The sequence below is a fragment of the Corvus hawaiiensis genome, chromosome 7 (assembly GCF_020740725.1).
Source record: "Corvus hawaiiensis isolate bCorHaw1 chromosome 7, bCorHaw1.pri.cur, whole genome shotgun sequence".
Taxonomy (NCBI): Eukaryota; Metazoa; Chordata; class Aves; order Passeriformes; family Corvidae; genus Corvus; species Corvus hawaiiensis.
Window position 1 is genome coordinate 829,805 of NC_063219.1, and position 25,854 is coordinate 855,658.

At 51.7% G+C, this 25,854-nt stretch overlaps 1 protein-coding gene across 2 annotated transcripts in view; it reads left to right on the plus strand.

Annotated features, from left to right (window-relative positions):
- The first annotated feature begins 1,593 nt into the window (after positions 1–1,593).
- HDAC4 (histone deacetylase 4) overlaps positions 1,594–25,854 on the plus strand; it is a 176,731-nt gene continuing 152,470 nt past the window's right edge. Inside the window, exon 1 of one of the 2 annotated variants that reach the window (XM_048308840.1) lies at positions 1,594–1,702. The gene's annotated coding sequence lies outside the window, so the exon portion shown is untranslated. Of the gene's footprint in view, positions 1,703–2,217; positions 2,259–25,854 lie in introns of those variants that run through there. The other variant, XM_048308841.1, reaches the window with a different exon arrangement.

Consider the following 25,854-nt stretch of genomic DNA (forward strand, 5'->3'; position numbering starts at 1 on the left):
GTTAACGGGATGTTTTTGCTGACGGGACTGTCAGAGTCCACCCCCTGCCACGGGCAGGGACACCTTCCACTATTCCAGGTTGCTCCAAGCCCCAGCATCCAACCTGGCCTTGGACACTGCCAGGGATGGAGAAATTATTGATGGATCATCCTTGTCCAACCCCTGTCCCTGCACAGACAGCCCACCAATCCCACCCTGGGCATCCCTGAGAGCGGTGTCCAAGCGCTCCTGGAGCTCTGGCAGCCTCGGGGCTGTGCCCATTCCCTGGGGAGCCTGTTCACTGCATGAAAAAAAAAGCAATTTTAAGGGTTGGCTCAATATGCCAGGGATTTTTATAAGGGCAGCCCTTTCAAATGAAAATTTAAATGCTAAATATCTCAAAAAAGGTAAAAGAGAAGAGGAGCGGTGTATATACACTACCACATATATGCAGATTTTGAGAGAGGGACAAAGTTGTTAGCAATTCCCATCAGGTCCCGGAATTTATGTAAATCCAGATGGCTGAACGACACGAGTTCATTTTTTTTTTTTTTTCTTTAAGGAAAATCTGGAAGTTTTAAAAACAATTTAGCCAGAGCCAATTAATCAAGCCCACCAGAAGCGTGCTGGGATGGCTGCCTGCGAATAAGGAATGTCATGTTTCAGCTTGTCTTAGGCAAGGATGGGAAGAAACTCCTTGGAAGCTTAGCAGGAAAGTCTCCTTGCCATCATCCCAGGGTGCTCCAAGCCCCAGTGTCCAGCCTGGCCTCGGACGCTCCCAGGGATGCAGCTCTGGGGATAATGGGATAATGGGATAATGCATCCCAGGCGGGATGTTCCCATCGGATTGTGTCCCACAGGTCTCCCCAGATACACTTGGGCTTCCCCTCATCGGGAATGCTCGGAGCAGGACCCGGGGAGCTCTGGGCAGCGGGCGAATGGAAGGTGAAACAACGAAATATGAGTTTTATGAGACGAGGTGTGTCAGTTCGATGGGGTAATTCCACGTACGGCTGAAAAATCAATTCAATGTTCGATGGTCGCCGTGAAAACACGGCTAGTGGGAAGCGCGCCGGACAACTCCTTTTTGTTTTTATCTGTCTTTATTTATTCCCTCTCGGCAATTCAGGCAAAGACGTTGAGCCGTGCCCTGCCCTTTCTGTCCTTTATCCCTCGCTTCAGCTGTTTGCCGTTGCGGACGACACCTGAGGGATAAAACAAAACAGCCCACTCGGGAGCGGCATCGCGGCTGCGGAAAACCGGAGGGGGGGAAAAAAAAAAACCCGAAGTTTCACGTTTGGCTGCAATACCGTCGACACGGTATGGATCGCATTTGCTGTGGGCTCGCAGCCCGCCTCGGTGGGGCCGGGACCCCGCTCCTGCCACCCCGATCCTCAAGCCCGACCCCGGCGAGGCCGCGGGCTCGGCGCCAACATGGCGGCCCCCGGCCCGCCCCCCGGTCGCCATGGCGACGGGCCGCGCGCCACGGGGCGTGGCCGTGGGCGCGCGGGGCGGGGCCCGATTGGCTCCCTTCCCCCCGCGCGGCTATAAATAGCCCGCGCCCGCTGATTGGCCGCGGGGAAAAAATGGTTGCACCACGTGACTCCCCATCTAAAAAAATTTCCAAGATGGCGGAACCCGTCACGGGCTGAGTCCGTCGGTGGCGCGCTCCGCGCCGGGGGGGCCATCGCCGCGCAGCTTCCCCGCCTCGCCCGCCGCTCAGGTCAGTACGCGGCGCTCCGCTGCCCCCGAGCCGCGCCGTCCCCGCCGCCGTGCCCGGGCGGCCCGCGGCGCGGGCCCTTTAAGGCCGCTTGCCTCCCCGCCCGCCGGGCTCGCGGCGCGACGGGGCCGCTCCCGGGGGCCGCTGGTCCGCGCTGCGCCCCGGCCGTGGGAGGGGGCGGTGACGGGCAGCTCCCGCCGCCAATCGGAGGCGCCCGCGCGGCGGTGGCGGGCGGATTTGAGCCGCGCGGCGCCCCAGCCCGCGCGCTGATTGGGCGGCGCGCCGGGCGGGGCGGGGCCGCCGCGCGCCATCAGCCCGGCCCGGGCGTGGCGGGCGGGGTGGGCGGGGCGCGGGGGGCGTGACGGGCAGCGCCGCCGCCCACTCAGCGCGCGGGGCCCGGTTTTTGTGAATGGGGCGGGCGGGGCCGGCGCTGCTTCCAGCCCCGCCCCCTGCGCGCCCGCCCCGCCCCTCCCGGGCGGCCGCGGCTCCGCCTCGTCCCCCCCGGCGGCGGCGGCGGCGCTCGGTCCGTGCGGGGCTCGGCGGGGCGATGCGGGCAGCGGTGAGTGACCGGCGGAGCGAGCGAGCGCCCGGCCGCGGGCAGCGCCGCGCGGGGGCCCGGCCCCGCGGCTCGGCGGGGCGGGCGCGGCCCTGCGGCGGGGGCGACGCCCGCGGCGGGGCCCTGCGGCGCCGGGCGGGCCGCGGCCCGGGGTCGGTTCTTCCATCCTCTCTCCCCCCGTGCCTCCTTCCCTTGTCCTTATCCTGAGAATAACGCGGGACTTGGGGAAAGTTTGTGTCCTCTCGCCCCGCTCCCCGGGGCTGCCGGGCTCGGCCGAGGGCCCCGCGGGACCCATCGCCTCTTAAAAAAAAAAAAAAGCCCCAAAACGGCTTTTTTTTTTTTGTGCCTGGGAGGAGAAAACGGGGGGTGCTGCCCTCGGCAGCGCGGCGCTCTCGGGGAGCCCGGAGGTGGCGGTGACAGGTCCGAGGCCCAGGGCTGCAGCCTCGCCGCCAGAAGTCCGGTTTTGGGGGGCCGAGGGGGGACAAACCTCGTGTGCCGCCGCGAAACCTCAAGGCTTGGCTCGCACGGGGCGAAACGAAGCAGAAAAAGCTGAGGTTTGGGGCTGGCGGAGGAGCGCGGAGGGAGGTGTTGCCCGGCAGCCGCGTGTGGGTTTTGCTGCAGGGATTTATCAGGGAAGATGCTGCGCGATCCCGGCGCTGCCCCCAAAATGTTGCCCGCGCCCCAGATGTGGTGTGCGGGGTGTTGGCCGGCGCCCTGACAGCCCCGCGGAGCAGATGGATTTACATAACAATAATTTGGCGCTGTCAGAGCTCGGCGCTGGGCAGCGTCTGGAGGGGAAGGGAACCTGCCCTTCGCTCAAAGCACTTGCGTAATTGTGTTGTGCGCCCACTCCGCGGTAGTGGAAGGTGCTGCCTTCGCTGGGGTTTTTGCCTGTCAATAGGCTGTTTTGGCAGATTTGCATAAATTAGGCTCGTCACCGCTAACGCCCGTACGAGCGGATTTCATCTTCCAGCCTTGCCTCATATTCCAGGCTGGATTACAGCTCTGAAAACGCTCCCAAGGAGTGGGGATCTGTGTCGGGAAGGTGTGGGTGGATTCAGGGTGTGAAAATGCCTTGTAAAACCCTGGGATGGGGCGTGCGGCGAGGCATTGGCTCTCTCCCGTCTTCCCCACTTCTTTCCCACCAGGCAGCTCGGTGCCGTGCTCGTTTCCCACAGCTGCATCCCGTTGTCCTCATAGCGCTGATTTGAGGCCGGGGAGACGGAGCAAGCATTATTTTGGCCCTGGGAGCCACAGCGAGTGGATAATCCGCTGGCCAACGCGTTTTGATTTACTGGCATTATGCCCTGTCAATAAATGGGACTCGTGCTGCATTATTCCCTGCCCTCAAAGTGCTTCGCTCGGTGCCAAAGCTACCTGGAGTTAATTATCTGAATTGTGCTATTTTTTTTCTTGTTGTTGTTGTAACGGCAATATTTTTTAAAAGCTGAGGAGCTCTGAAGTTTATATAATAATCTGGTTCTTGGCAGGGTTTCGTGGTGGGGTTTTTTCTCTGTGTGTGTGTGTGTGTAATGCGGTCGGTCGCGGCACTGAGTTTTAATCGTTTCTGATGTTTCCAGCACCACTGTTCGGAGTTCTCAGCCTAAAAAGCTGCCGTCGCTGCTCCGCAGCCTCGCTGGAAGAGTTGAGGGCATTGAATTAAAGAAAGCTCAGCTGCTTGTATACAAATATACAGCAATTACAAGGCAACAAAGTTATTGCAGAACCCTGCTGTCGCCATGGCAACACGCTCACTCAATTACATTTGGAAATGTAAAATGCCACCCAGTTAGAAAGAGTAAGTTTTAGCGACTGCAGATTTTCTGGATAAAGTGAAATGTGGAAGATGCAGCTTTCCAGGATTCTCTGCTTTTTCCCTTCGTCCTTGGATGGCATGTTTTAGCATGTGCATCTGACAGATTCCTGGTGTTGATACTAAGCTGTGCTCTTGCTGGTCTAAACTTAGGGAAAAAATACATTTAAATTTTCAAAATTTTAACTTTGCCACCCTGGGGTTTTTTTTTTTGTTTGTTTGTTTGTTTGTTTTGCTTCAGGACTTAGCTTTAGAAAGGATTAGAAAAAGCATTTTGAAAATCAGCTCAGAAGGCCAGAAGAATTGGTCATTTGCTCAGCGGGATGGAGGCTTGTATTCCCTTGGGAGGAGATGTTTGTTGGGCAGTCTGTGTCTGTGTGCTGCCATCTCCTAAAATCTCCTAAACAGACTATCCTAAAGTAGAGGAACACTACCAGGTGTGAATTATCAAGTTCTTGAGAAGCCCAGGGAGTGTCCAGGGTAGGAGATAACAGTGGAGGATACCAAGATTCTGCTGTGGGATGCAGGTGAGCTCCTTAGTGTGGAAATTAGTTTCACTTTCTTGCTTGCCTTTTGATGGTGAATCACTAGGAAAATAGAAAAGGGCCAGGTTGGACAAGGCTTGGAGCAACCTGGGATAGGGGAAGGTGTCCCTGCCCATGGCAGGGGGGTGGAACAAGATGGGTTTTAAGGTCCCTTTTCACCCAAACCATTCTATGAGTAGATAAAACCAGTAAAAGTAGTTTCTTGCATAATCTTTGTGCTGGTGAAGATGCAACTCTCTGCTGTGCTTACGTTTCACAGGTAACGTCCTATTAATGCAGGAAAGATAAAAACCAACAGTGCAGTAACAGCAGGAAAAGGTAAATACAAGAAAAGGTAAATACAAGAATGAGGGACTTTTTAAACTAGCAAGGTGTTTGCCCAAATCTTCAGGGGCTTGAACTCCAGCCTGCCTCCTGAGCCTTGGAGCACCTGGCTGGGGAGGTTTGCAGGTCCCATGGACCTGTGTTAGCTGAGGGATGGTTTTGGGTGGAGGCTTTGCCCAACTGGTCAGGTTGTTCTGCTTGCAGCACCGGCCCGTGATGTGCCAGCCTTGTGGTTTGCCCCCTCCTCAAGAGCAGCAGCTTGAGCACGAGTAACTTCAGCCCCCATGGTCAGTGCCTGTTTTTCTCCCAGCCTTCTGCCATAAAATCATGGAATAGTTGGGGTTGGGAGGGACCTTAAAGCCCATCCAGTGCCACCCCCTGCCATGGGCAGGGACACCTCCCACTGTCCCAGGCTGCTCCCAGCCCCAATGTCCAGCCTGGCCTTGGGCACTGCCAGGGATCCAGAGGCAGCCCCAGCTGCTCTGGGCACCCTGTGCCAGGGCCTGCCCACCCTCCCAGGGAACGATTCCTTCCTCCCAGGGGCAGAGGTGGAAGCACAGGAGCTGCCTGTTTATAGCTTGCTGAAAAGCTGGAGTTGAGTCTTCAGCCTTAAGTCCCCTGTGGCACTGCAGGGGTGAGGAGTAGGGCTTGTTCAAGATAAAGGTTAAAACTGCCTGTGGGTTTAGCTGAGTTTGCCCTCTTTATCTCTCTTTCAAATGCTTTGTGCTTTCCAGGGAATAGACCTTTTAAAGCCAGCTTAAGGTGTATCTGTGATCCAGAAACTTGGTGCAGGGACTGAAACTTATCCTCAGGGTTCATTTGCAGGTTTGGAATCAGGGAAGCTGCAGACCAAACACATTGCAGATGAAGTGTTGAGATTAAAACTTGCCCTTAAATACGTAAGATGGGATAGAAGCAAATATTTCAGGACAGTTTTCCTTCATCTTCCAGCGTTCCTCCCATGCTGGTGTGCCACGCTGTACCTCTGTAAGGTCACTGGAACCCGTTGTCCCCACGTTTTGTCGAGGTCACCCTGGGTCTGTGTGGGTTAAGTGATGCTCCCTTCAAGGTTTGAGAACCTGAGTGCTCACTGCCCAGCTGTGCCAGCTTCATCTTGGGGTTAAAGCACTTCTTTGGTGTCCTCCTCCAGCTAAAGAAGTGTTTGTGCGCTCCTTGGCACTGTGTACGTTGTATTTATATATAAAAAATGCAAACCCCAGCCCTCGGGACTGTATTTCCCTCGTCTTGTACCCATGGTTGAGTACACACAGAGGAGTTCATTTGCTCAGTGGGATCTGTTGCTTGCCTGTTCCAAATGGCAGAGCTTGTCCCAAACCACAAGGAAATATTAATTGAAGATGTTATTGGGCCACTGGTAATGACATTTGTTAAATATTTGCCAAGTATTCTTGCTGGCTTCTTTAGCGGTGTCATATTCTACTTTCTTGCTCTGCCAGTTCACCTTTAGCTTGTTTCCAGTTACCCCATCGCTTTTCCGTCATCCTTTTCAGTCCTGCTACCTAGTGTACGTGGGTTTAGATTTTATCAGAGTCCTGCTGGAATCCCTTGAGTTTGTGCTTTTGTAAGGCTGTGTTTCACTGGGCAGAGAAGCTGATGGGATGTGTCTTGCCGCTGAATGGACAATTGCTTTTCAGTTTTGAGCCCCCTTCCCTCATGGATAGCTTCTGTCTTGCATGTACCTTTGCTTCCAGGTTCCCCAGCATGCCAATGCTCCAGAGCAGTGGAAGGAAACAGAGCAGTGCAAGGTTCCCCTCACTTGCTGAGCTTAGAGGTCTGGCTTGGGGGGGAAAAAAAACCCCATGAAAATATGTGTGTTTGCCACAAATAGCTGAAGCTGACAAACAGCAGAAACACGAAAGCTGTCTGCTTTAATAATTAGAAATGTGACAATATTGGAAACCAGTAAAAGGGGTAAATAGTCCTTTAAAATATTAAAGTAAAAGCTGTGTGTGGTGGGGGAGGAAATGGCTGTTAGCATTTTGGTTCGATTTACGTTGCCTCATATATATATATATATATATATATATATATATATATATATATATATATATAAAACTATATATGTATATATAGCCTATATTGAATCCTTGGATGAGGGAACTCCTCAGAGCCCTCCTGTAATTAATGCCACTTGCATTTTGATTGTGTTATGCACAGCCCCAAAGTGGGCCAGGTTTACTTTCTCCTGCAGTGGACCGTGTTGATAAGGCAATATATAACAGATGATTCATGAAGTGCTGCTTGTCATTGCCAGGGCTGCTTGAATAGCGAGCAGATTTTGGGCAATGCTTCTTCACCGGAAAGATTTGGGCAGTTTAAACTGAGAGGAGGAGGAGGAGGAGAGAAAAATCTGCACTGTATTTCTGGCTGTCTTAAAGGAGCTGCCTCACAGCATTTAGAAGAAGTTTGGGGGGGGGAGAATGGGTGAAATAAAGGGGGGTAGAGAAGCAGGAAAGCACACGGAGGTTGCATAATGATGTTGAAAAAGGGAACAATTAGAAAAAGACTGTAAAAATCTCTTGGAAAGCTTCCGTGGTTTTCCCTTTGCAAGGAATTACAGCTTGGCCTTCCCCTCTGAAAATTCAGGCCTTTTTCATGGCATTCAGTACTGGGCATGTCTTGATCAGCTTCATTTTTTGTAGTTCATTTTCATATTGGATATTACCTCAGAGAAGTTTGATTAAAATGTGCTTCAAAGAGCCATCTCCCAGTGCAGAGGAATGTGTGTTGGCTCATGGGCCTGGGCACACGCGGCCCTCTGCCCCTCTCCCCAATGGCTGAACCTTTGTTCCTCACATCAGAAGCATTTAAACCCCAAAAAGTTGCAGTTTGAAAACTGGATCTTTGGGTCACGAGAATCTTCTTTTTAGTTTGGCCAAGATTAGGTTGTCTTAATTTAGTTTGGTTTTCTAATAACAAGCCAGTTATATTATCTATCTATTTATCTATCTATCTGTCTGTATCTGCTGGGTGCAGAATTGTATTTTAAGGGTTTTATTTTCTGCCATCACAGGATAAAATAACGTGCAGAGGCTGAGCATCTCAGCCTGGCTTTTGGCAGCACAGCAGTGTGTTGTTTTAAATGTCTTTTTAAGCGTGTCACTCCTTCATTCCGGGGAGCACCGACATCCAGTTGAACTGAACTCCATGTATCTTTCATGAAGAGTGAAAAACCCCGATATTTCACACGTAGGAAATAATTCACTTTATTAATTTTTCTGGAGAAGTGGCGCTTTAATGAGGTGTCTGTCAGCGAGACTTAATTACAGTTAAATTCTGTGAACATTAGCACACTGTGTCTTGTTCCGTGTAAAATGAGCTTCCATTTGTCACGTGAGAGTGTTGGTTTGCTGGTAGAATTGGTGCTGCCTTCACTTTGAGGAATAGTGGTTACTCATAACTGGGCTCTCACCAGTCACTTCACCTCCTTCTCCTGCCTGGAGTTTCCTGATGTGCTGCAACAGCTTATGCTGCCTTTGCTCAGGGAAAATGATGCTCAGGTTAGTTCTGGGGTTCTGCTGGACAAAACTTTATCTCCAAGGGAAGGGTCCTCCTCAATGTGAGCCTGAAGCAAGGAATTCATCCTGGTGTGTGCTGTTCCCAGGAAGTTACATTTTTTTCCCCCGTGGGAGCTACAGTTATCTAGTTCTTGTTACTGTCCGTTGTGGATTCTGGTGAAATCCTCAACGCAGGTGGTTCTTCTGGAGAGCAAAAGTAATTGGGCTGCCTTTTGCTGCAGATTCATGTGCATGTGGAGTGGTGAGATTGGCTTCTCTGCTCAACTAACGTGCACAGAAGTGAAGAAGAATGGCATTATTCACAGCTTTATGGCAACGAGGATTCTGCAAACTGGAACAGTGTGTGAGTTTTAGCCTTGGGAGCTCAGGGCAGGGAGAAGGGAGAAGGAACACGGCGGCAGCGGGCAGGTGTTTGAGAACACTGGTTTGGAAGGGGGTGGGATGAGATGGGCTGTTGGTCCCACTTTGGATGCAGTGGGTCCAACTGCAGACAGATAGGGATGCAAAGATCATGGAGTTCCCAGGGAGCACTGGAAGGGGCAGAGCTGTATGCAGACTATCCCTCAGGAGGGGTCCTGAAGGAAGAATTTGGGAGTAAAACTGAGCTTTCCTGCAGGCTGGGTTATATTCTACAGCTCTGCGTATGTGCAACTCATTTGTTCAAATGAAGAGAGTCGTTTCTCCAGGCAGCAGAGACTTGCAATAAAATAAAATCACTGCCCCTAGTGCTGTGGGTGAGTCAGGAGAGGAGACCTCTCCAAGTCACGGCGTGACCAAGGTCACCAGGACGGTGACACGGAGCTCGGCCTCGTGTGGCACAGCGGGGTGTGCGTCCTGCTGGCAGGCCTGGCTCATTTCTTCAGGCTGCTTGGGGAAAAGGCAGCGCAGAATGCTTTGGAATAACTCAGAGGATACTGGATCATGTTTCTTGGGGAGGTCTTGCTGGAGGGGATGAAGGCTGGCAGCTTTTCTAAAGCTGGAGAGGGTGAGAACACAGTGAAGTGCAGTTTCCTGCTGCCTTCCCGGGGAGATGGCGCAGTCTGAGTGTGGGTTGTGCTGCTGGGGCATCTTCAGGGGCAGGGAAAGAAACAGCTCTGGCTGAGGTAATGGTTGGACTCGATGGTCCTAGAGGGCTTTTCCAACCTTAATGATTCCGTGAATGTGAGCAGGATCTCTGTTGGATTGTTGCAAAGCTCAGCCCTTCTTTGCTCCCCGTGCAAAGCAGAAAGCCTGGTCCGACCCTGCTCTTCCTGCTGTTGGTCAGCAAACCAGCCCCTGGATCCTGTGCTCCTGAGCCCTGCTGTGGGTGGGAATTGCTGCATGGATCATCCAAGTTCTCCAGTTTTAGGGCTGCTGCTGCTCCTACTCAGCAGGGCAACGAGGGCCCGGGTGTGTTGGGTGGTGAGAACGCTCAAACTTGGTGTCTTGTCCTTGCTGTGTGCTGAAGAGGAAGGCAAGGCAAGGGAAAGAGGCCACACAGAGTCAGGTGTGTTGGGATGTGGTGTTGGATGTCCTGCTGAGTGACCAGCCCTTCCAGTGGGCTGGGACAGGCACTGGCTACCGTGATCTGCGTTTGCCTCCCCGTTCTTCCTCACCACTTGATGCATGTGAACCTCCCAGAATAAATGACTCTGCATATGGATTCTGTTGTGCATTTCTCCTACCCAAGACAGATTTCCTATTTGAATCAAACAGCAGTGCTTTGGTTGGGAGGAAATGTTCTTTACTTATTTATTTCCACAACTGATACCTGCTGTCAGATCTTGGTGGGGGCTGAAGGGATACGTTTGAGTCAGGACTGCCTCTCACAAGATATTGACCTGGAAGCATGATCAAAGGAGGAGGGAGAGGACTAGAAAGGAGTATTTATTCTGATTGTACATGGTAGGTATCTAATGCTTCCTTGGGGGCTGTGTTTGCCTCTCGTTGTCAGGCTTTTCTTCATCCCCTTGTTCATCCCTGCTGCCTCATCTGCTCCCTGTGCCTCGGATGGAGCCTTCGAGGATGGGATTAATCATAACAGTGAATGAAATATTCAACATTAGGAAAAACACTTCCTGCTTGAAGCTTTGCAAAAACCACCAGCTCGTGACAGGGAAAAGTAATCTGAGTTTTTATGTTATAAATTATCCAACCTGCAGGAAAGCTGGAGACTTCTGGGTCAGTGGACAAAAAGGCTTGATGTGATTTCAGGGCAAAGTGTGGCTCTGTCCCTGGCTGCTTTATACCTCGGAGAAGATGGCCTTGTCACTGCAGTCTTGTTCACAAGGACATTCCGTGAGCTGTTGAGAGTAGAAAAAACTTTTACTGTGCAATTTTCTGAGCCATGCCTGCAGATTTTGGGTGGATTTGCACAGATTGCACGATCTTGTTCATCTCACTTGCTGTGTCTGGGTGTCTCTGCTGCTGTTGCCTCTACTAGGTTGTGTTGTGTCAACAGGAAAAGGTGGTGGTGGTACCTGGTGGAGCTGATTCTGTTATTCTATAATTGCACCGAAAACAACAAGCTGTAGTAAAAAGAAGGCAAATATTGGTATTTAGAACTTGAAAACCACCTCTGACCCCAGAAAGCTGACGATAAAGCTGGGCAGGAGCCTCGCTTTGTATATTGGGGCACTTCTCCTTGTCTGTGTTGGTGGTTAAGGGCTTGTTCCAGCACCTGGTAAAGCCAGCAGGGATCTCCCATTTGCCCTGAGGTGGCTGTGAGTGGTGACCCCAAATTATAAATTCACGTGGAGCCAAGGGGGAAGCTCTGGGCTCTCCTGGGCCAGCACAGTTCTCTGTCTGGACTTTCAGGGTGGACATCAGGAGGAATTTCTTCCTTGAAGCAGTTGTCAGGTGTTGGAAGGAGCTGCCCAGGGAGTGGCAGAGTCACCATCCCTGGTGGTGTTCAAGAAACACCTGGATGTGGCACTCGGTGCTCTGAGGTTGGAGTTGATGACCTTGGAGGTCTTTTCCAGCCTCAGTGGTTCTGTAATCTTGCCTGGTTTGTGGCACTGCCGGTGTGAAGAGAGGGGGGATCAGATCCTTCTCTGTGTAGAGGGCTGCACGCACACACAGGCAAAAACAGTTCCTTTGCTGGAGAGGGGACTGGTGTGGCAATACTGGGCTGAGCCTTGTGGCCACCCAGGGCCCGTGGTGCGTGCAGCTGGGAGAGCACTGCAGGAAAAGCCCAGGGGTCAGCAGTGGCCCTGGGTGGCAGCCACGGAGCCGCACCAATATTCTGTGGCCACCAAACCCGAGTGTCCTCCTGTCAGCTGACAGCATTAGAATCACAGCTGAATTCTGTTTGGCACCGAAAGTGTGCTGCTTCTGGGCTTTGCTCTAAAAATGCTGGTCTAAAAATAAACTGCTGTGCAGGGATGCTGGAAGCAGGGGAGCAAACGGAGAACTTGTGCACGGAACATAAGGCTTGGCTGACTGCAGGGATGGGATCATGGAGCAACACCAGCCCTGGCAGCAGCCAGGCCGAGGCAGGAAAGTTCTGCACGGGGTAGTCATTCCCTGGGAAGGGGAGGAGGAAGTAAGGGAACTGAGAGTGGCAGGTAGACATTGAACTCTTCCATCGGCCCGCCGGCGGCCGGGCTGCCCCACTTCAAAGGGAGCGGGCCATAAAAGCCCAAACAGCAGTTGGGTGAGGAAAATTGCACCTCAGATATGAGATCCTGGAGTGTAACAGCTCAGCCAGGCCGGCCTCGTGCTGGTCCTGGTAGAAATGGGAGTTTGGACTGCGCAGGCAGTGCAGCAGGAAAAAGCACTCATGCTGAATGAGGTGGCTACCTGGTCTGGAATGGCAGCAAACCCCAGCAGCCTGAGCCATGGTGGCTACCTGGTCTGGAATGGCAGCAAACCCAGCAGCCTGAGCCGTGCAGGAATGAGAGCATCTCCTTACCACCCTCCTCGGGACAGGGATATCCAGTCACTGTGCACTCTCCATTCCTCGATCTTCCCAAGTGCCAGTATGAATGACATTCTCCACATTCTTTCCTTAGCTGGAAGGAGCTGCTCAGGCCTGGAGGTTGGGAGTGCTGCTGGAAGCTCTGAGATAGCTCAGGCTTTAGCTGCTGGGCTTCCTCTTCCCTCTGCCGAGGGTATTCCCGGTGTGGGATGCCCCAGTCCAAGGAGTTGGATATGGACATCTGAGCCTCCTTGCTGCCTTTTTGCTCCAGTAAGAAAAATCTTCAGTGTCTGCTTTTGCTAGAGGAATGTCTAAGAGGAGCAACTTAGACTATATTTAAATAAATAAAAAAAAGCAGCATATTCTTGGCAATAATTTAGACTTTTGCTATAAACTGTCTACATTCCCTGGGGGATGAGGTCTCCTTTTGAGAAAATCTGTTCTGGATTCAGCATGTTTGACAATTTCTCTGTGTGACTACCTTCAGGTTTTTGTTTTGGTGGGGTAAATGAGCACAATAACGTGTGTGTGCTTCTAAGTGCTCAGCTTGGGGGTTTCTGTCTAATTTTTTTCTTTTAAATATCAAAACCCTCTCTTTAGGATACCAGGACTGACAAGGTTTGCGTTCCAGTATTGCAACACAAGGTGTTCTCTGTTTCAGACTGTAAATATTTATCTCTTGTCAAAGCAGAGCAGTTACTATTGGGAACTGATCTGGCATGTGAAAAGGTTTTCCTTAAGGAATTTGTTTCCTTTTATTTACAGTGTTATCGTATATTTAAATTCCAGGGCCTCAGCATATAGCTCTGAGGCTCCTTCCTAGCACTGGCAACAAAAATGGGAATTATCGCAGCCTCGGAACAGGGATAAGGGAATTCTGAGCATATGCTGGAGCCAGCCAGCGAGTGTGGCTGTGGATCTGAGGCACACACAGGGACAGCTCCTGGTGTTCTCCTGCCAGGGCGGTGCTGGGGCTGGCTGGGATGGAAGGAGCAGGGATTGAGCTCAGGTGAGCGCAGGTGTTTCCTGGGCTGGGTTATTCCCTCTTCCCGAGGCTCTTCTCTCCTGGAGCAGGCCCTCACAGCCCCTGTCCATGTCTGTGTCTCTCCTCCCTGCTGGCAAACCTGCTTTGTCAGAACCTTCCTGCAGCACTGGGAGCCTTCCCCAGCCATCTCCCATTGGATTGCTCTCTGCTGTGTTTGCCACAGGTTTGGGGATGGGTTCCTGCTCCTGGGAATCCCGGAGGCCTCCCTGCTCCTGGAGAGCTGGAGCCTGCTTTCATGTCCCTGCAGCGCCTGGCATTGCTGGGGAGATCGCTCCTGTTGTAGTGTGCTGCACGTGGGAGGCTTATTCAGCTCCCAGAGGTCTGGTTTTTGTTTTTTACATCTCCCTACCTTCGCTACATGCTTATTTTTTGATGCTGGTGGTTGCTTGAAGTCCTCGATGCTCTTCCCTGTGTGCTGGAATCTCAGAGGAGCGGCCAGGGGCTGTCGAGGAGGGTGCAGGTTGTACTGTTTTCCCTCTGCTAGGGAACAGCCTTGCTGAATGGAGTCAGTTGTGGAGGCCGAGTTCAGTCCCTGCCGTGGCAGGGGGAGAGCTGCTTTTGCTCTTGCTTAGCAGTGTGCAAAGTGTGTGTCTCAGACTGTAGCCAGCACTGGCCTTTGAGCTCATCTCGCTGATTCAGAGGTGGTAGGCAGATAAAATGGAGTGAAAATAAGAAATGCTTTCTTTGCCTCCGGTGCTTGAATATACATCTGTTTATTTCACACGTATATACTTCATATGTATGAAAACATGTCTATATTTAATATTTTCATCTCTCTCTCTCTCTCTCTCTATATATATATATATATATATATGTATATATATGTATTTCTGCCCAGTGCGTCTGTCCAAACCCCAGGGGCAACAGATGGATGTCCAGGGAATGCCTTTATCATCTCCTGAGTTTATCATCTGCTATCAGGTCACATCAACTTCAGTTCTTGCTCTGTAATCTCTGTCTCCGGGGATGCACATTCAATCCACCCTTTATTTTCTCCTCTCTGACATCTCGAGTGAAATTTGCTGCTTGTGGCTTCAGGGCAACAAGCCCTTTCCTGGTTTGGGGAAGGATTTGCGGCTGGTACTGGATGCAGCTTTTCCAGGGCGGTTTATGGCTTTGTGGAGAGTTTTTAGTAGTACTTGCAAATCAGACTACGAAAAGGTAAATGGCCAAAGTTATTCATAAACACTGTGATAGTCAGCGTGGAGACTCTTAGAATAGAAAGCTTTGTTCAGGATTCCCTGGAGTGAAAAGTAAAGCTGTCTTGGTCAAAGGGAGCTGCTCTGTGTGGATTCGGTGCTGGGCTTATCTCCCTTGTTTAATGCGATATATTTTAGCAGAATCAAAGTTGGTTCTGAGTGTTACTGGCAGAAATGGCAGCCCATTTGCATATTTACTGGCTTCTGGGAGTCTAGATATGTCAGCAGCCTCTGCTCCTTTTCACTCGATCTTATCTCTCCATTCCATTTCAGGAAAAAATTCCTGCAATCTCCTTCCCCCCCACCCCCCGCCCCAGCCTTGGAGTGTGCTTGGCATGCCGAGTGCTCTGAGGTAATGGGAGTCGCGTTTGCTTTGCAGTGGCCCCGCACTTTGCTTGAATGTAGAACGGGTGCTGAAATGTCAATTTTCAGCCGCCTGACATCCAGAGGAGGTGTCTGTCTGTCGGAGCGTGCCGTGGCTGTGCGTGGTTTCCTTCAGGAAGGGGCTGCACTGGCTGGAGGTGGCTGCAGGCATCGGCTGTCAGGCCATGTTTTTCCCCCTCTGCCATAATGTAACTCGTTCATCATTATGTTCGCAGAAACACAGGATCGTTTAGGTTGGAGAAGTTCTTTAAGATCATCAAATCCAACCGTTCCCCCAGCACTGCCACTGTCCCATGTCCCCAGGTGCCACCTCCACACGGCTTTGGAATCCCTCCATGGACGGGGTCTCCAGCACTGCCCAGGGACTCACAGCTCTCTCCATGCAGAACTTTTTCTAAATATCCGAAGTTAACCTCCCCTGGCACAGCCTGAGGCTGTTTCCTCCTGTCCCGTCACTTGTTACCAGGGGGAAAAGACCAACCCCCACCTCAGTACAGGCTCCTGTCAGGTACAAGATGTATCCAGATTAACGCTTACATGCAAAGCCTTTGGATTTGTTTTGTTTTCACCTTGTATCCTTTCCTGTTCGTTTATTTCAGAGTATCCCAAGCAGCAGGGGATCAGGTGAGAGGGGATTCTGCAGAGCAGAGCTTTGGTGGCTAATGGCAGCTTCTCTTGAAAGCCCAGCAATTCCTCCTGGAAGCTGGAGCTGTTAGCGAGAAGTTAAGGGAGGAGATTTAGGAGCATGCAAAGGTGCAAAATCCCAAGCGCCAGGAAAGTGAAAAAAAGACCCCCAAGATTGGGCTTTGATGTTTTAAAAGGCTGAAGAGGGACAAAAGCAGGTGTAAATTACTTTGCTTCATTCCCACCCTGAAAGGGGAGGGAGTTGCAGGGAGGACTATTCTGTCTGTGCTGTGTAGTGTGAAAAGCCATTAAGGGCTTGGAGGTGTTGGTGGATGAGAAGCTCAACATGACCCCAAAGAGCAAAGTGCTCTGCAGCCCAGAAATCCCAAACCCCGTATCCTGAGCTGCATCAAAACAAGTGTGACCAGCAAGGGAGAGGGGATTCTGCCCCTCTGTCCTGCTCAGGTGACATCCCCCTGCAGAGCTGCCCCAGCCCTGGGGCCAAAGCAGAAGGACCTGGAGCTGCTGGAGGGAGTCCAGAGGAGGCACACAGATGCTCCAAGGGCTGGAGCCCCTCTGGATCCAGGCTGGGAGAGCTGGGGAAGAGAAGAGAAGGCTCCAGGGAGAGCTCAGAGCCCCTTCCAGGGCCTAAAGGGGCTCCAGGAGAGCTGCAGAGGGACTTGGGGACAAGGGCTGGAGGGACAGGACACAGGGAATGGCTTCCCAGTGCCAGAGGGCAGGGCTGGATGGGATATTGGGAAGGAATTGTTCCCTGTGGCTGCCCCTGGATCCCTGGCAGTGCCCAAGGCCAGGCTGGACACTGGGGCTTGGTGCAGCCTGGGACAGTGGAAGGTGTCCCTGCCTGTGGCAGGGCTGGGATGGGATGGGCTTTGAGGTCCCTCCCAACTCAAACCCTAAGTTAGGGCTCTAAGGCTTCCTTGGGGACACAGAGCTGCAGTCCCTTTCCAGCTGGCGATGAACAGTACTGTAAAACACACCTTAAAAAGCCCCCGTGGCAGGTACTGCGTCAGTCCTTGAAATGTGTCCAGTGTTTTGTGTGGCTTTGCAGTCCAGTTTTCTTATTTCAAAGGACAGTTCCAGTTTGCCTTGCTGTGTTCACGTTGTGCAAACAGGCAGAATGGGCCACATAAAATATGGTGTAAATCCTAAAGTAAATGGAGCCCTTCCTTCTCACTGAGTTAAGGAACCACTGTGGTGTTGGGAGCAGCACCTGGAAAGGAAATTCCCAGAAGTTTGCTGGCATTGTCTATCAGGGTAACCTGCAATTACTTCTTTAAAGGGTTTTGTTCCTTTTTGGCTTTGGTGGTGTTATAAAACATAAATATGTAATAAACAACCTGAAACCCCCTGGAGTCTGAGTAGTTCCTTCCTCGCTTTTCTTGCTTGTCAGCTTTTAAGACTGAAATATTTGCCTGAAGATTCTAGATTTTATTAAAGGGTGATGCTGGTCATGAAAAATGTAACCCTGTTCAGAGGGGTACAACAGAGGGACTTAGAGGTTTGTGGTGACTGACTTGGTTTTCTATTCTTGCTGTGGATGTGGCTCAAAAGTGTTACTTGTGATTTAGAACTGGAAGTCGTGGAACTCCTGTGAATATACAGCCATCTCTTTTATTTCAGCTTCCCGGGGGAATTCCTGCCTGTTCAGTTTTCAGCAGTCTGGGGCTTGGAGTCCCAGCAGCTTTGGCAGAGGAGCTGGGACTGAGCAGGGTGCCTCGACTGCCGTGTGTGCTGAGGGATGATCCTGTGAGTGGGTACAGGTCAGCATGACTTTTTCACATGATGCTGGTGAGAGGAGAACAGGTTTTCCCAACAAATAAAAGCAAATTACGTTGCACTTTAAAGGTGAAGTTGTGATTTCTTGCTTTCTGCTTGGTGCATTATTTATGGTCATATGTAAAATTTGGATTTAGGCGGAGTTCCTTTGAGTAAGGTACACATGCACAATGCACCCACTGGCTGTAAGATATTTTTACTGGCTGTAGACCCTTTAAAAGGAGAAGTGGCAGAGTGGCACCACGCGTTGGGGCTGGAATGAGGTGCTCTTTCGGGTCCCTTCCAACCCAAACCATTGTGGTCCATCAGGGCCGGGGTCTGGCCGATGGGGTGGCTGTGGGAAGTGCAGTGTTTTGGTATCGTGACTCGCATGCAGCGCCAGACAGGAGAAATGAAACACACAGAAATGTAAACTTGGGAACCCATGATGGGATCCCAGAGCTTTTGTGGGTGAGGGTGTGCTGTGCCTGAGGAGCTGGGCAGCAGCCAAGGTCGAGGGCGCTCGAGTGAACCGCACATGTTCCTGCAGGGTGGGTTGGGAAGCAGGGCCTGGGTTTGGGGGCAGAGTTAGGGGATACTGGGGGACAGGAGTGACAGGGGATGCCCTCAAGCAAAATAGCTTCTTGGAGGTGGACAGTGAGTGAGCCAGTAAGCTCAGTGAGCATGAAGAAATGTAATAAATATCGAGTTCAAGTGGCTCCTCCAGGGAGAGTGGCTGGACCAGGCTCTGTGAGCAGGTGCAGAGAGGGACCCCTCTGCCTGGCAGGAAGGAGAGCTCATGCTGGGGCCAGGAGGTGATCTCAGTGAACCTCTGAAGCAGGGGGACAGTCCAGGGGCAAGTTGGCATTGCGCTGTGTGGCTCCTGAGTGGTTTTATGTGCTGGCAGCAGATCTGCTGCAGATGAGAACGCACAGACAGCTGTGATCTCTCTGTGTCACTGTTTTGCAGCCGGCAGCAGAGGGCTAAATGTCCACTCCACAGTGATGCAACGTGTTTGTGGAGACCTTGGGGCACGTTTCTTTCCCAGAGCATGGCAAAGGTCAGGACTTCCAGAGCCACGGGGGCAGTAGGTGGGAACGGCATCGTGGTGAGCACGGGGCTCTGGAGAGCAGCACGAAGCTTCTGGATCAAACCGGCCCTTCCAGAAAGGGATTTGGGGAAATGTCTCCTGCACCAGTTATGTGGCAGGGTTGCTTGAGTGTTCAGACTAAGTCATTTTCTCTTGGTAATCAGATAGCATTCAATTAAAAGGAAAAAAAAAAAAAAAAAGAACTAGACTGACCTTAAACAATGTTTGTTCTTTAAGAAAAAGTCAATATTCGTTTTCCAAGTTAATGAAGTAATTAACAGTGATTGATGACACATGTACTGAGCTATTTTATGCTGGGAGACCAGATGGGTTAGGCACAGCTAGTGACCAGTAATTCTGATTCTTTGTCAGAAGGAACAAGAAGTTCAGATGTGGCTGGAACAGCTCAAGTACATGAAGAGAAAAGGTAAATGTTTTTCTCTCTGCCTTTGCCTACCTGAGGAGCTGAAAAACAAGAATTGCTTTCAGCCAGTGAGGTGAGCTCCCCGTCTGCTGGCCACACAACCTCTTCCTGGCACTGGAAATGTCGTTGGGGGGATTCTGGATAAAAAGAATACGGAATTACAGGAGGGTTTGGGTCGGAAGGGACCTGAGAGACCATCTAGTCCCACCCCCCTGCCATGGGCAGGGCTGCCCCTCACTGGTTCAGGTTCCAACCCGGCCTCCAGTATTCCATTTTTAATGACTTCTCAGTCAAGCATTTAAAAGGAGTTTTGATTTTTGTGCTCCTGAGTGTGTGTAGCGAGGGTGATCCGCAAGGCAGGAATGAAGAATCGGGATAAACTCCCAGTCTGCATTCGCCTTCTGTCAGGCACTACTTTCAGCTATCTGATTTGGACTCCTTCGAATGTGGAAATAGTAGGATGGAGGAAAAACATGGAATCGGGAAAGAAGAGGGCTTCAGAAGAAGCCAAGGCAGTAGATTTTTATAGGTAGCTCTGCCCAATTTGTGCCGACTCCTGCAAGGCTCTGGTAGCAGCTGGAACAGGCTCCCGAGGCAGACTTTTATCCTTTCTCCCTCCCACGCGGATCCATCTGTGAGACTGCTTGTTCTTGCTGCTCTTGCTGAGAAACTGGATCGAGCTCAGAAGCATCTTGCTCTTTCAGACCCTCTGCCAGAGTCTTGCTAGTCAAGGAGGGCTCTGTATTCCTGCAGATTTGCACAGTCCCAGGTTTCAAACAGTCGCCCGTGTTTCTGAATCTGCAGCTCTTCCTGCTTGACTCTGAAAAAAATAATTTCCAAGCTGTTGGCCACTCTAAATCGGAGCTCCCACAGAGTGAGCACGAGGTGGTATTTCCAGATTTGCTTGGGATCTTTTGTTCAGAGTCTTGGGTGATGCACGGGAGGATTTGGGTTCACTCCTCATGCACTCGGTTGTTCCCAAAGTGTTTTTGCTTCTCTGTGTGTCTGGGATACCTGCAGTGGTTTCGACATCAGTACTTGTCGAGGTCTAAAAATGGATGAGAGATCTACCAGTGGTACTGCTGGGAAATCTGTGGAAGAAGAAATCGTGTGGATGCTCTCCTGTACTCCTAGCAAGGAAGGAGAAGGGGCACAAAACTTTCGGGGTTTTTGGTGTCCACCAGAAGATTTTTCTTTTTAGGCTGCGGAGGCATCTTCGGTTTTCAGAGCAGCTCTTGAGTGCTGGTCAGGGTGGTGATTTGCAAAAGTACAAGGTACCATGAGGGATTTCCTCGGTTTCAGACTTAGTGAGGAAAATACTGCCAGGGGCAAGCTCAATAATGTCAGTTTTGTGTTAATTTAACATGGAAATGGGCGTGGGGTGTCTTCACTTCTGCTGAGATACCACATCTTCAGTTTGGGCTGGTGTCTCAGTGCTTGGATTTCCAGAAGTACAGGACTGCCACCAGAGATCAGTGTGAGCACCTGGCTTTGAGACACAGCTGACAAGAGCCTGGGAAAAGCAGCTTTACTCAGGGAACCTGTGTGCCCTGGAAATCAGTTGCGGAGCGTTACTTGACAGTGAGAAGCAAAAGGATGGGAACCTGTAGAAGACGTTTGCCTTGAATTGTTTTTATGGAGGATTTCTGTTGCACGTAGTGAGATTAATAATTTCCATCTAGGTTTGCTGCCTTTAGACAGCTGCGGGTTAGTTCTGCGCTGATGAAGCAGCTCACAGTCAGCTAACAGCGTCCTGCCCTTTGTGGCTCTTGCTCGTTTGGGTTCCTCTGCGAGCCTGACGGTGCCTTCAGCGCAGGGGAAGCACTGCCTGCCCGGGGTACCAGCGGGATCGCTCCAGAGCAGCTCCCGGCGACGGCCCAGGAAGGCACCGCGGCTCCTGGGGGAGCTGTGCAAGTTCACAGCAGGTGCTGGTTACTCCTTGGTTTGGCACAGAGGACGGACATGGCTGGAGGTGCAGTTTGTGTGTGACTGTTCCACCACACAGAGCCTGGCACGGGGTCACAAGAGTGACACAAGCAGTCACTCTTCACCGTGTGTGTGTGCTGGAAGGTTCAGGGGGAGGCGGAAGCACCGTGTTTGCTCGGCTCTGGGCTGTCATGTGAGAGTCTCTTGTGATGGCTGGCAGGGAAATGTCAGCATTTGCTAAACAAATGCACCGGGGGCTGATTCCTTGAAGTGCTGGCTGAACCTTGCTGTGTTTCTGAGGTGCTTCGTGCGTTTGAATCACCGTGCTGAGCTTTTGATGTTGAAGGCAGGCACCCCTGGTTCTGGTGCTGCAGGGTTTGGCAAAGATGGGATGTCCTGGCAGAGAGGGCTGGACTGGTCAGTCTGGATCCTCCTCACCCGGGCATGTTTGTACCTGGTATTCCCCTGGAGAGGAGCTGTTGGTAACAGCTGGATTAGGGTGGGTTTCCTGTTTAGTTGTTACTTACACAGTTCTAACTGTGGTGAAGGCTTCGGTGCTCACACTGCTTGTGCTCCCTGCCCCTCTTCTGTGAGGATTCCTGAGTTTTGTGTCAGCACTTCCATCTGCCAGTATTTTCCTTTACTTCCTGAGTGCAGGTGTAGAAACTGTAAAGAATCTGATACGTGATTTCAGTGCAATATAGAAAGCTTTGCAGAGCAAACTTTGTGTTTGGTGAGATGGGGCTGTCACTTCTGTGTGGGACAAAGCAGAGCTGGGTTGGTTTGGTGACTGTAGGTTGGTGTCCAGGTGAGACTTGAAGGTTTTTCAAGGTCTTTAAAAGTACTTGATTGCCACGTTCTCCAGCAGCATCCAAGAGGGAGGCATTTCACAACAGGATATGCGCTGTCACTGAAGGTGACACTTCTCAAACATGCCTGAGAGCCAGTGACTTGTCCCATGGATTTCCTGGCCTTCCCTGCTGTGTCCACCCAGCTTCTCACCCAGCAAAAGCAGGGGAAAAACTTCTAGCTCTGAAAGAAATAGATGGAAAACAGAGCGATGAGTGATTTGTCTGTATTAATCATGACTCTGCATCACTGTGATATCTCTAAGTCACCTCCGTCTGGGCCGCAGGTTTATCATCACCTGCATGAGGAATTTGTGCCACACCTCTGGTGGTGTTTTTCTTGCCCTTTTGAAGCTCTTATACAGTGTACTTGGCAAAGGAGGGGGAATGTCCAGGTCTGCACAAAATCCGCGTGGGTTTGGAGGAACTGGGCTAACGCAGCAGCAAATTCGCTGCTCTATTTTTGTTTTCCATTATTCTGTGATATTCTGGTGGCTCTTCTGGCCCCAGCTGAGTGTGAAGCTGATAGTAGATTTTACAGTGTCTCCTGTTACTCTCACAGTGTGTGTTTAGAGACAGAAAACTGCTTAGAGACTCCGAACTCTTTGAGGGTCTGATGATATTTGAGGTTTGCAAACGTATTTCCTGGAAGAGGTCTGGTTATTGCTGAAACTGCAGGAAAAGCAGCATGTGTGGAAGTGGGCAGTGCTTGTGAAACCTGCTCTCCTGGGACAGATCCAGTAAAGCTGTATTCTGCTGCAGAGACAGGAGCTATGGGGATGTTGTCAGAGGGCTGTGGGGGTCCTGGGGATGGCTGCCACTCTTTTTGTCACCTTGCGAGGTGGTGGCTGGGAGATGTGGTCCCCGGAGGGGAGATCAGCTCGGGAGGCTGTTCCACCCTGGCTCTGCTCTAAACAAAGCGGCCTGGCCTAGTGGAAGGTGTCCCTGCCTGGGTTTGGAATGAGATGGGCTTTGAGGTCCCTTCCAGCCCAAGCCGTTTCATCATTCTAAATAAAGACGCAGTAAATCTTCCTGTGGTCACAGTGAATTGTTTTCAGGCACCTCTAAGCCTCTTCCTTCCCTCTTCTTTTCATGTATGGATCCTGTGCTGGCAGTATTTTATAAACGAACCCTGGAAAGCAAAGGCAGCTTTCCCCTGCTCCGGTTGAAGTGCAGGATCTGTTGTCAGAGAGAGAGTTAATCAATAAAGCTCTGAGAGAGGCTGTGCCCCCCTTCAGGCCGGCGAGTGCTGAGCACGTGTGTGCTGCAGCGCTGGGCTGTCTGCAGGCTGCCTGCTACGAGCAGGAATCCAAGGAAACATCAGGGTGATGCTGGCATCTTACGTGGAGCACGTGGGATCGAGCTTGGGGCTGTTTGCTTGTGAGTGCAGCGAGGAAGGTAATTTCGGGGGAAAAAATAATGATCTCGCCGTAATCAATCCGTGGCAGGCAGGAGGAGCGGCGCTGACGCCGTCTGGAAGGTGGTGGTGGTGTTTCCATGGCTTTTGGAGAGCAAGCGCCACGGTGCTGGAGTGCTGCTAAAGGAGTGCCAGGATGGGAAGCATCCCTTCTAGCATCGCTTCGTGTCACCCAGGGCTCCGAGGGATCCTGGCTGCTGTGTCTGAGAGAGCCGGGGCATCAGGGCTCCTGGTCCTGGAGCAGCCCGGCTGACTCAGCCCCGAAACCTCAGCCCCAGGCCAAGATTCTTATCTGGGCTGGAGAGCAATTAAAGCTCTGAAAAATGCAGCTCTGTGTAAATAAAGTTCTGTGGTAAGTGTCATTAGTGGTTCTGCACATCTGGGCTTGTGACTAGCACTGCCAAAGAATCACAGAACCGTGAGGGGGGTTGGAAGGGACCTTAAAGATCATCTTGTTCCACCCCTCTTCCCCTATAGCCAGGTTGCTCCAAGCCCCATCCAGCCTGGCCTTGGACACTTCCAGGGATGGGGCAGCCACAGCTTCTTGGGCAACCTGTGCCAGTGTCTCACCACCCTCACAGTAAAACATTTGTTCCTAATATATAACCTAAACTTCCACTCTTTTCAGTTTGAACCCATTATTCCTTGTCCCCTCACTGCAGTTCCTGGTGCAGAGTCCCTCTCCAGCTTCCTCATAGCCCCTTCAGGCAGTGGAATGTTGCTTTGAGGTCTCCACACAGCCTTCTCTTCTCCAGGCTGAACAGCCCCAGCTTTCTCAGCCTGTCTTTGTAGGAGAGCTGCTCCAGGCCTCCTGTCAACACACCATCCTTGTGGCAGAACTGTATGATTCTTATGTAAAAGAGAAAAAACCCAAGCTTTCTGTGGGGGTAAGAGGAGAGCTGAAATTACTTTTCATCCAGGGAAGGTGCCTGACAGGAGCTGGTGGTTTGCTGAGACACCAAACCAGTAAGAAACGAGGCGCTTTGGCAGAGGCTGCAGCCCCTCGGTCCTGCTCTGTGCTGGCTGCAGGTAGAGGCTCGCTTGGGGCGGGGACAGGGAGGTGCCAGCGTGCTCAGAGCACGGCCACCCTCTGCTCCAGGGATGTGGTGAGGATGCAGCTGCTGATGCACCAGCCCAGTGGTTTCAGGGAGCCTGCGCTCTCAGGTGTGCCCTGCCAGAAGCAGGCTGAAATAAACAGGTGGTTCCTTGTGCTCCTGTTGCTGAGTTTGTTAAAAATCCAGCAGTGACCAGACTCTGAAAATTCTCCTGCAAGGCAGGAGGCTTGATGATCCCAGTCCTGATCCAATAATGTTTTACACACCTGCTTGTTCGAGCCTGCAGTTGTGCTCGGCAGTGCCCCATGTCCGTGGATGCTCCCCCGAGCCCTCCCTTTGCCCTGTGCCCAGGCAAGTGCCAGCCCTGGCACGGCCACCGTGGCCCCGCGTGCCAGGACAATTCCCGTAGCCAGCAGTAATCCCGGGGCTCGCGGCGCGCTCCGGTGGCAGCGGCCGTCCGTGCCCGGCTCTGCTCCCAGCAAAGCCTGATGTGCCCCCGACCCCCCAAAACCCAGGGCTGAGCCTTGCTGAGACCCATCTGGCCAAGGCAGTGGGGTCTGAGGTTCCTCCTGCACGCTGGGATGGCAGCGGGCAGGCGGCCCTGAGCCGGTGCCGGAGGGGAACGTGCCTCTGGAATGATGCTTGGGGTGCACTCGCTGTTCCTCAGGCCAGAGGTGATCGTCCTTGTCCTGGGAGGCACTGGAGTAGAAGTTAAACAAACTCGGGTTTGTTTTTCTTTTTAATCTTTTTTTTTTTTTTTTTTTCCCTACGAGATAATTGGCTTGGAAAACCCTCCAGACCTCCAGAGAGCCGAGGCATAGGGACAGGCAGCGTTTCACTCCTTTCAGTTTAAGGAGTGTGTTCCTTGAGACAGTGGCAAAAGGACACATGTACACGGGAATTGTTGCAGGTGGAGGCCTGGCAGCGGCTCTTTGGTCTGCATTGAGGTCAGTGCAAGGGCTACCTGAAAATTAGAGTTTGGGAGGAGGTCACTTGGGACGTGACTGCTGTGTCCTGGAGAGAATTGTGGAATCACAGAGTGATTGGAAGGGACCTTAAAACCCATCTCATTCCATCTCCTGCCATGGGCAGGGGCATTTCCCACTATCCCAGGGTGCTCCAAGCCCCCGGCCTTGAACACTTCCAGGGATGGGGCAGCAGTGGGAATAGATGAAACCATTAAATGGTGCTGTTGAATGGATTTGGTGCTACTGATTGAGTCCATTTCCTTTGGGAAACTTCCCACTGTTCATGCTCACATTTTCATTCTTGTGCTGGGAAAATGAGGACATGGGGATCTGGTAACTCCACTCCAAATCCTTCTTGTCTGCAGCTGAGATGGCTTATGCTACAACAGTACCTGCTGGTTCTAATGGAAATAAATTATGTTAGTGTCTTGCTAATGCCTGGTCTAAGCTGACCCAGCTCTGTTTAGCAGGATGTGCTCATTAATGGGACTGGAACATCTTGAACATTTGGGATGGCAGAGACCTGCAGGGGTTAGAAATGACATTTAAGTGATTTCCTCTTGAATTTGACGCGTACCGTGGAACGCGTTCCAGGTCTCTAAGAATGCAAGATGGGCAGAGAGGAACTTGGAGAGTGGTGATGCTGAGACACTTGGGCTGCAGAGAAACAGCCAATTAAAGAGGGCTTTTAATGAAGCACAGCGAGGAAGGGACTGTGTTCAGC